At 50.8% G+C, this 10,261-nt stretch overlaps 1 pseudogene across 1 annotated transcript in view; it reads right to left on the bottom strand.

The window, feature by feature from the left end:
• Window positions 1–10,261, bottom strand: part of LOC306815609 (olfactory receptor 14C36-like) — an 82,706-nt pseudogene that overhangs the window by 47,530 nt on the left and 24,915 nt on the right. The gene's annotated exons all lie outside the window — the stretch shown is intronic.

Genomic DNA, 10,261 nt, shown 5'->3' with positions numbered 1-10,261 from the left:
CTGTCCCCAGCAGTGGCCGCAGGCCTTGGCGGGTCCCTCCTCTTCCTGCTCCTGCTCGTGTGTGGAGCTGTGGGCTGGCACCGATGGTACAACATGGGTGGGTGACAATGGGGACAATGGGGTCCCTGGGGAACTGGGGGGGCCATTTAAATGTGGGGGTGATGGGGTGGCACCCACAGCCCCTGACTGCAGAAGTGCTGAGTGCTCAGGACAGTTGCTCAGTGCTCTGAAGGATTTGGGGTGGTGTTGGAGGGTGTTGCAGGGATTTTGGGAGTTCTTTCAGTGATCCCAGGGGAATTAGGAGATTCAGCCTCCCTGCCAGGCTTGACATTCTGGGGCTTCATGCAGTGCTGGGTACTGGGGTGGTTTAAATGTTCTGGGAATCACCATGGATTCTCAGGGGTCTGGGGGGAAATTAAGGAGGCAGTGGGGTTTGAGGATTCCAGAGAGGGGTCAGGGCCCAGGGGACCCAACAGTTACCCTTCCCCTCTTTCCTTTGCAGCTCACAGAAAGCAGCAGGAAAGGTGAGGGGGGAGCTGAAACTACACTCTGGCCTTCGACCCCAACCCCCAAGACCTCCCATTCCCTCCCACACATCTCCTTTATTCCCTTAGGGTCCCCCCACAGCCCCCGGCCCCCCCAGAGGAGGGGGAGGTGCTGTACACCCACGTCGTGAGCACCAAGCAAACCGGGCTGGGACACACGCAAAGCGACACGTCACCCATGAGTGTCCCCATGACCAGATGCCACAGTCAGTGTCTCTCACAGTGTCTCCCTGTGCCACCACACTCCAGGATCCCCAGGTGGCCTACGCAGATCTGCCAGCGACCCATGGGCGACCACAGGAATGTGGGGACATCTACGGGAATGTGCTGGGACACTCGGGGCATGGCTGGGACTGGAGGTCCCTTCCTGAGGGCACCCCTCATGTGTACCCTCTCTGCTCCCATGGGTGCCCACTGTAGCAATGTATTTGAACGTCTTAGACTACAGTGTGCTCCTACCAGTGCTCTGGCCAAATCATTTTTAGATATTCTTATCAAACACTCTGGAAATTGTCAAGGCTACTAAAACTTAAATTGTGCTAATCTGGGAAAGAAGAAGCAGAAAACAGAATACGAAGACTGCAAGAATTAAGATAAAGAAGGGCCTGGAAGCACTGAACTGTAACCAATCATATTTCCTGAGAGGTGCCAGCAGAGCACGTGGACAACACAGAGGCACCCATCAAGTACTGCGTGATCCCAGGGACAGTAGTTTTAGAATGTGTAAGTAGAGCATTGTCCTGGTTTGAAAGGACAGGTGTCTGCCAGTAAGGGCAGAAGTTTCCCTTTGGAATAGAGACTTTGGTTCCACTCCCCCCCCCAAGTATTATAATTGTTTGAATCAAGGACTCTGAGGCAGAGATAAGGGGGGGTGGGAATAACAGCTCTTTTACTAATATATCTAACTATACAAACAGAAAACAATAACAGTTAAAATTGCTAACAGAACGAAATAGATAACTCGGTGTCAGTCCCTTTAGATGCAAGCACACTGTTTCTGTACTTAGTCCAGAGCCCGGATTTGCCAGAGGGCAGACGGGAACGGAGGGAGGGGGGAGGGGCAGCAGCGGCCACGCCGGTCTCGGGCGGGAACGGGCTCACCCTCACCGAGGGCGGCAGCTCCTCGCTCACCGTGTGTGTCCGGGTGATCAGCTGTGTCCGCAGAGGCAGGAGGCTGGAACGGGGCAGATGCAGGGCAGGTGATCGCAGAGGGTCTGGCTCTGCTGTGCTCGGCCGCGTGGCTGAACGATCACAGGCGTCCTCCTCCCGGCTCGCCGGAAACGTGAGTGCCCTCCCGGAAGCCTCAGAGGCCCCTCCGGGGGCCGTCCCCACCCACCCCCTTTGTCTGGACCCATCAGGGACCCTGGGTGTAGCCCAGCCAGCTCCATTGGCATGATAATGGGAAAAATTCTTTCAATTGACACAGTAACAGAAAAGCACTCAACCCCCAACATTATCCACCCCGAATTTTTTCCATGCCAACATGCTACATCATATTGAAATCTTTAAATTATATACATACATGTAGTTACAGGCACAGTATCATATATAGTTCACCCTAGAACAAGGTCCCCTTGGGGTATGCATCGGGTCTCTCCATCCTTTTGCATCACCCACCAAGTGCAACCTGGTCCTTGAGCGAAAACCACCCCACGAACAGGATTGTCTTTGCTGGAAGCAGAGTTCACCCAGACAGTTTTCCCTAACATGCCTCTCAGGTGTACCACTGGAACCTTATCTCCATCTGCTGCTCCCAAGGGCTCTGACTGGGCAGGGCCTGCTCGGTTAGTGGAACCTCGGGTATTCACTAACCATGTGGCCTTTGGTAGATTGATCTCCCAGTTCTTGAAAGTCCCCCCACCGAGTACCTTTAAGGTGGTTTTAAGCAGACCATTGCACCGTTCGACTTTCCCAGCCGCTGGTGCATGGTAGGGAATATGGTACACCCACTCGATGCCATGTTCTTTAGCCCAGGTGTTTATAAGGCTATTTTTGAAATGAGTCCCATTGTCTGACTCAATTCTTTCAGGGGTACCATGCCTCCAGAGGACTTGTTTTTCCAGGCCCAGGATGGTGTTCCGAGCAGTGGCGTGGGGCACAGCGCAGGTCTCCAACCATCCGGTGGTGGCTTCTACCATGGTCAGCACGTAGCGCTTGCCCTGGCGGGTCTGAGGCAGTGTGATATAGTCAATCTGCCAGGCCTCTCCGTACTTATATTTGGACCATCGCCCCCCATACCAGAGGGGCTTCACCCGCTTGGCCTGTTTGATGGCAGCGCACGTGTTACAGTCATGAATAACCTGAGAGATGCTGTCCATGGTTAGATCCACCCCTCGGTCTCGTGCCCACTTATAGGTGGCGTCTCTGCCCTGATGACCTGAGGCATCGTGGGCCCATCGAGCCAGGAACAGTTCTCCCTTGTGTTCCCAATCTAAGTCTATCTTTGAGACCTCTATCTGCGCAGCCTGATCTACCTGCTTGTTGTGCCTGTGTTCTTCATTAGCCCGACTCTTGGGAACATGGGCATCCACATGACGGACTTTCACGGGGAGCTTCTCTACCCGAGTGGCAATGTCTTTCCACTCATCAGCAGCCCAGATTGGTTTTCCTCTACGTTGCCAGTCAGCCTTTTTCCACCTTTCCAGCCAACCCTACAGAGCATTGGCTACCATCCACGAATCAGTGTAAAGGTAGAGCTTTGGCCATTTCTCTCTCTCAGCAATGTCCAAGGCCAGCTGAACAGCTTTGAGTTCAGCGAGTTGACTCGATCCACCTTCTCCTTCGGTAGCTTGTGCAACCTGTCGTGTGGGGCTCCATACGGCAGCTTTCCACTTCCGGTTCATCCCCACAATGCGGCAGGAACCGTCGGTGAAAAGGGCGTAGCGTGTTTCATCTGCTGGCAGCTGGTTGTACGGTGGAGCTTCTTCAGCCCGGGTCACTTGCTTCTGCTCCTCTTCATCAGCGAGACCAAAATCTTCACCTTCTGGCCAGTTCGTAATTATCTCCAAAATCCCAGGGCGATTTGGGTTACCAATACGGGCGCACTGCGTGATGAGGGCAATCCACTTGCTCCAGGTGGCGTCGGTGGCGTGGTGCGTAGAGGGAACCTTTCCTTTGAACATCCACGCCAGCACTGGCAGTCGGGGTGCCAGGAGAAGTTGTGCTTCTGTGCCAATCACCTCTGAGGCAGCTTGAACTCCCTCATAGGCAGCCAAGATTTCCTTCTCTGTGGGAGTGTAGTTGGCTTCAGATCCTTTGTAGCTTCTGCTCCAGAATCCCAGGGGTCGGCCTCGGGTCTCACCAGGCACCTTCTGCCAAAGGCTCCAGGACAGACCATGGTTCCCAGCTGCAGAGTAGAGCACATTCTTTACCTCTGGTCCTGTCCTGACTGGGCCAAGGGCCACTGCATGAGCGATTTCCTGTTTGATCTGGGCAAAAGCTTGCTGTTGTTCAGGGCCCCAATGGAAATCGTTCTTCTTGCGAGTGACCTGGTAGAGAGGGCTCACAATCTGGCTGTACTCAGGGACGTGCATTCTCCAAAAGCCGATAGCACCTAGAAAAGCTTGTGTCTCCTTCTTGCTTGTTGGTGGGGACATTGCAGTGATCTTATTGATGACTTCAGTGGGGATCTGGCGCCGTCCATCCTGCCACTTCACTCCCAGGAACTGGATCTCTCGGGCAGGTCCTTTGACTTTGCTCTTTTTAATGGCGAAACCGGCTCCCAGTAAAATCTGGATGATCTTCTCTCCTTTCTCAAACACCTCCATTGCTGTGTTCCCCCACACAATGATGTCATCGATGTACTGCAAATGTTCTGGAGCCTCACCCTTTTCCAGTGCAGCCTGGATCAATCCGTGGTAGATGGTGGGGCTGTGCTTCCACCCCTGGGGCAGTCGGTTCCAGGTGTACTGCACGCCCCTCCAGGTGAAAGCAAACTGAGGCCTGCACTCTGCTGCCAAAGGAATGGAGAAGAATGCATTTGCAATGTCAATGGTGGCATACCACCTTGCTGCCTTGGACTCCAGCTCGTACTGGAGTTCCAGCATGTCCGGCACGGCAGCGCTCAGCGGTGGAGTCACTTCATTCAATGTCCGATAGTCCACAGTCAGTCTCCATTCTCCATCAGATTTCTGCACAGGCCAGATAGGACTGTTGAAGGGTGAGTGGCTCTTGCTGACCACCCCTTGGCTCTCTAGATCACGGATCATTTTGTGGATGGGGATCACAGCATCTCGATTTGTCCGGTATTGCCGGCGGTGCACGGTCATGGTGGCAATTGGCACCTGTTGTTCAGTCACTTTCAGGAGTCCTACTGCAGAGGGGTTTTCTGACAGTCCAGGCAAGGTGTTCAACTGCTTAATGCTCTCTGTCTCTACAGCAACTATTCCAAAAGCCCACTTGAACCCCTTTGGGTCTTTGTAGTAGCCATTCCTGAGGAAGTCTATGCCTAGAATGCATGGTGCCCCTGGGCCAGTTACAATTGGATGTTTCTGCCACCCCTTCCCTGTCAGGCTAATCTCAGCTTCCAGCAAAGTGAATTCCTGTGATCCCCCCGTCACCCCAACAATGGAAACAGGTACCTTCCCCACATCTTCTGATGGTATCAGGGTGCATTGTGAACCAGTATCAACTAACACTTTATGTTTCTGTGGCTTTGACGTGCCAGGCCATCGCACCCACACTATCCAATAGATCCTGTCATCCCATGCCTCTCCCTGGCTAGAGGCAGGGCCCCTCTAGCCCTGGTTATTATTTCTTTCCTGGGCATACATAGTGGAGGTTCCTTCCAGGGGATCTGACAGAACATCCTCCTTTCTGTAATACCCTGCACCTTGCTTGTGGGAGGTTGAGGCTACCTTCATTTTAGTGCGGCTCCCTCGGTTAGCATTTCCCTCCCTGAGCTGACGCACCCGTGCTGCCAGGACAGAAGTGGGTTTCCCATCCCATTTTCCCATGTCTTCCCCATGGTCTCGCAGGAAAAACCACAGGTCAGCTCGTGAGGTGTACCCTCTCTTCCTAGCTGGGGGACGTGAAGCTCTGACTTGGGGGCCTGTGACTCGTACTGCTGCTATGCTGATCTTCCTCACCTCCTCCCTCACCTCCCTCATCTCCTCCATCATCATCTCCCTCATATCCCTCATCCTATCTTCGACCTGTTGGAGGTCCCTGGCCACGGCAGAGACATTAGCCTGCATTGGGCCATTCATCATGCTCTCAAAATTTCTGAGTTTGTTGGCAACAGAACACACTGTCTCTGGACTGTTATCGGCATTAATCATTGCTATGTAGGTGGTGTATTGAGATGGACCCAAGGTCGCCAGATTCCATAACATCTGCCCTGTGCACTTGACCTTGTCAGGGTCATTGTCATGCTGTCCATCCCTCCCAAAGAGTACCTCTAATACTGCTGTCTCTCTCAGCTGCTGGATCCCTTCCTCAAGGGTCTTCCAGCACATCCTACGGTGGTGCTCCTGCATTCTCTCTCTGTGGACAAACTTCTCTCTCACACTCATTAAAAGCCGGTCCCAGAGGGAAAGGAGGCCCTGCTCCCTTACGAATATCTGGTCCACACCTGAATCCTGGGCCAAGGATCCCAAATTCCTGGCCTCAGTTCCATCCAGTTGTACACCTGTTCCCGTAAGGTCCCAGACCCGGAGTAACCAAGTTGTAAAAGGCTCACGGCCCCGCTGAGCAATGTCTTTACGCAGGTTACGGAGACTATCGTATGAGAGGGACTCAGTGACAATCTCAACCTCTGGCTCCCTTGCTGGTTGTGAGGACCCTCCTTGCTGATCCCCATTATCTAAGTGCCTCGTTTTAATCTTAGATTTCCTAGTTTCCACAGGAGCAACTGCTGCTGGCTGTGGCTGTTCCTGTAATCCAGCTGGAACCTGGACAGATACAACATCTACGGGTTCCACTGCAGCACCATCTGACTCTCCCTCTTTAGGGCAGGGTTTCTCACCAGCTGGAGAAAAATACTCCTTCATCATCTGGCTATGCTCCTTCAACATCTGACTCTGCTCTTTCAGCATTTGGCCTATATCCTTCACTAGGGCCCCCACCCACTCTGGGTGGCTCATTTCTGCGGTGGGCTGTGGGGCAGCATCAGGCTCTGGGGCAGCATCCCTAGTCCCTGGGGCAGGCTCTGGGGCAGCATCCCTAGTCCCTGGGGCAGAGGCAGGTTCTGGGGCAACATCCCTAGTCTCTGGGGCAGAGGCAGGTTCTGGGGCAGCATCCCTAGTCCCTGCGGCAGAGGCAGGTTCTGGGGCAATATCCCTAGTCCCTGGGGCAGGTATCAGAGTTGTTGTCCAAGCCAATATTCCCTTGTTTCTGAATGCTAAGTAGAACAAGCCTACCAGCAACACCAGCCACTGTATAATAACAGTGGCAATTAAAACAGATCTGAAATCTTTGAGAACCAGTGGGGTAGCCTCAAAAAAACTGGGTGATGGGTTGGGAGAAAATTTCCCTTGCACTCGTTATCTCACAGTAAGTACCATTACTGAAATAGCCCCAGAAACACGCAGTTAGAGTACGATAGCTCCGGATCCATGCAACCGCTTCCCAGAAAAAATTAAAAACCCATGAATTCCTGACATAATCAATCCACCAAACCAATCGGACAATAGCCACAGCAACCTTGGTGAGGGGGCCCAAATTCAAAAAAGGGCTTACAAATGGGAGGGAGATGGCTGTGACCACATGGAACACAAACCAGATTAAACCAGACAACATATTGCCAGTTAAGAGAGCTGTTATTCCTGTGTTAACTCTCAACTCAGTGTCCTCTGCCCCACGTTGGGCGCCAAAAATCTGTCCTGGTTTGAAAGGACAGGTGTCTGCCAGTAGGGGCAGAAGTTTCCCTTTTTGGAATAGAGACTTTGGTTCCACTCCCCTCGCCCAAGTATTATGATTGTTTGAATCAAGGACTCTGAGGCAGAGATAAGGGGGGTGGGAATAACAGCTCTTTTACTAATATATCTAACTATACAAACGGAAAACAATAACAGTTAAAATTGCTAACAGAAATAGATAACTCGGTGTCAGTCCCTTTAGATGCAAGCACGCTGTCTCTGTGCTTAGTCCAGAGCCCGGATTTGCCAGAGAGCAGACGGGAACGAAGGCAGGAGGGAGGGGGGTGGGGCAGCAGCGGCCACGCCGGTCTCGGGCGGGAACGGGCTGGAGCGGCGGCTCCTCGCTCACCGTGTGTGTCCGGGGGATCAGCTGTGTCCGCAGAGGCAGGAGGCTGGAACGGGGCAGATGCAGGGCTGAACGATCCCAGGCGTCCTCCTCCCAGCTCGCCGGAAACGCGAGTGCCCTCCCGGAAGCCTCAGAGGTCCCTCCGGGGGCTGTCCCCACCCACCCCCTTTGTCTGGACCCATCAGGGACCCTGGGTGTAGCCCGGCCAGCTCCATTGGCATGATAATGGGAAAAATTCTTTCAATTGACACAGTAAGAGAAAAACACTCAACCCCGAACAGGGATCCCCCTCCCTGAAACTTATATCCAGCAAAGGAAAAACCAATGAACCAAATCACTTAAAATAACTCAAAAAGACACACATCACACTTCGGCCAAAACACTTTTTTTTTTTTTTTTTTTTTTTTTTCTGTGGTGCAGGAAGAAAGCAGCTCCGGTCTCATGTCGCTGCCTCACCCCTCTCACCCCTTTGCACTTAAAAACTCACTACACTTAGTCAAAACACCACTTTTCATACTAAGAATTTTAAAGCTTAAATTACACACAACTTACAAATGCAAAAACTTTTGCCAACACGCTCCCAAAAGCACACAAACCAAAACATGTGCAGCATGCCACTGACCCACAATTCAAGCATTCAAAGCTCACAAGAACAAGCTGCACACTTAACCACATACATACATGTGGCACATGCAAACTGTGACCAAGCCCACAAATGGAGTGACCAAAAACTGATGCCCACAAACTCGGTGACCCAAACTGGAAATTACCGCCACACCACCTTTAAACCACAAATCAAACTGGAGCCATCACTGCTCCTGTACCACAGCAATACTGGCAATGCTGTTATTGCCACTGCCCGAGTTCCGCTGACCCACTGCCGTGTGAGCTCTGCTCCCGGGGCCACGACCGGCCTGCTGCTATCCCCCACAATGGGCAAGAGCTCCTGGAGCTGTTACAGCCCCACCTGGAATACAAACCAAATTCCACGGAAACTTACAAAAAAATCCACCTCAGGCTTTTTCACTGTGCGCTTGATGTCTCTCAGTGTGTTACCAGTTTGCCTCTCTTACAGGTACCTATCTATAAGTTTTAAACATAGCTTTTTGTCTTTATCTCCGGCAGTTCTAGTTTTGCTCCCCGGGGTACCGGTGAGGAAAAGGAGCCCTCTTCCTAGGAATATCCCAGGTGGGCACCCTAGAAGGGTCCTGAACCCCACTGGCCCCTTGGACAGAGAGAACAGGGTCCTTTCTAGGTTGCCAATTGAATTACCAAAATATGAGTATTGGTCTAATACCGATACTCAACTGTGAAAGACAAAAGACTGCCTAACAATTTAAAGTTAGAAAGTGTATGTTTATTCAGCGCTGGGCAGCAGCAAAATCACAGGTGATCACAAAGTCTCTTTATTAGCAAAGGATTCAAACAAATCCATATTCATAATAACAGCCCCTCCCATTCCCTGCTTCCTATGATAATTAGCTTGAATAGCTATTAAGCATGGTTGATTGACTTCTTAAATTAAGTCTGGGGTCGTTTTCATGGGGAGGGGTCTTTAAAAGAGGAAGTATGGCGAGTCTTCCTCACCCTAAACTCTTGACCTTTTCTAACACTGACAATACAAATGATTTCTGGGGATAGACCAATTTTTCAAAGAATGGATTTCTGGTTGCATTGTCTATGTTCCTTTGGTTCTGCTCCCTAGTTTCATCTTTTCCCATAGTAAGCACAGCTAAGCGAACATGAAATGACAGACAATCAGTTATTTAAGTTTCAAATAACTACTCCCTTCTAACTTTTTCTTGTTTTCAGCAAGGTAACTAAAATCCTAATTTTCTAAGATTAGTTTTTCAGTAGAGCTGATCTGGCATCCTGCTTGCCTTTTGTGTGACTTCTGTTTGCCTGAGTTACATCCTTCATCCATTTCTCCAGGGCTGTGCTGTTCTGTTCTACTGTCCTTGATAAGAGTCAATGTGGTTCTGTTCTCCTGTCCTTGTCACAGTTCTCACCCCGCATGAGGTGTGTCTGAAACCCCTCTGACTCCTGGGCTTGGGGTGGGAGAGTGCTCCTGAGAGAACAGGACAGCTGTGCTGGACTCACACAAGGGATGTTCCATTATGTATCACACCATGCTCAGCAACAAACTCAGAGAAGCAGAAGGGAAAAAAGGCATAGAAGATTTTTTTTTTTTCTTTTTTAAGACATTTGTTCTTCAGAACAGCACAGACACATACAGAATCCTCTCCAGCCACAATGTGGTTAAACATTTTCCACTGCTAGAAGACTTCTTGTCTATATGCTTTTCTTCTGTTTGTTGCCTTTGCTAGTTGTGATTAGCTTATGGGGATTTTTTTGTTCTTGTGGGTAGGTATTGATTTAGTTTTTTTTTTTGTTTGTTTGTTTGTTTGTTTGTTTTTTTGCTTGGGTTTGCGGTTTTTAGTTGCTTTCATTTTTTTTTCTATATTGAAAAGCGTTTCATCTGATGCATTTGTTTTTTTCTCCCTTTTTCTCTC

Source organism: Erithacus rubecula (genome assembly GCF_903797595.1).
Source record: "Erithacus rubecula genome assembly, contig: scaffold_169_arrow_ctg1, whole genome shotgun sequence".
NCBI lineage: Eukaryota > Metazoa > Chordata > Aves > Passeriformes > Muscicapidae > Erithacus > Erithacus rubecula.
The sequence above is the reverse complement of the archived record's forward strand: the minus strand, read 5'-3'. Positions and strand labels throughout refer to the sequence as shown.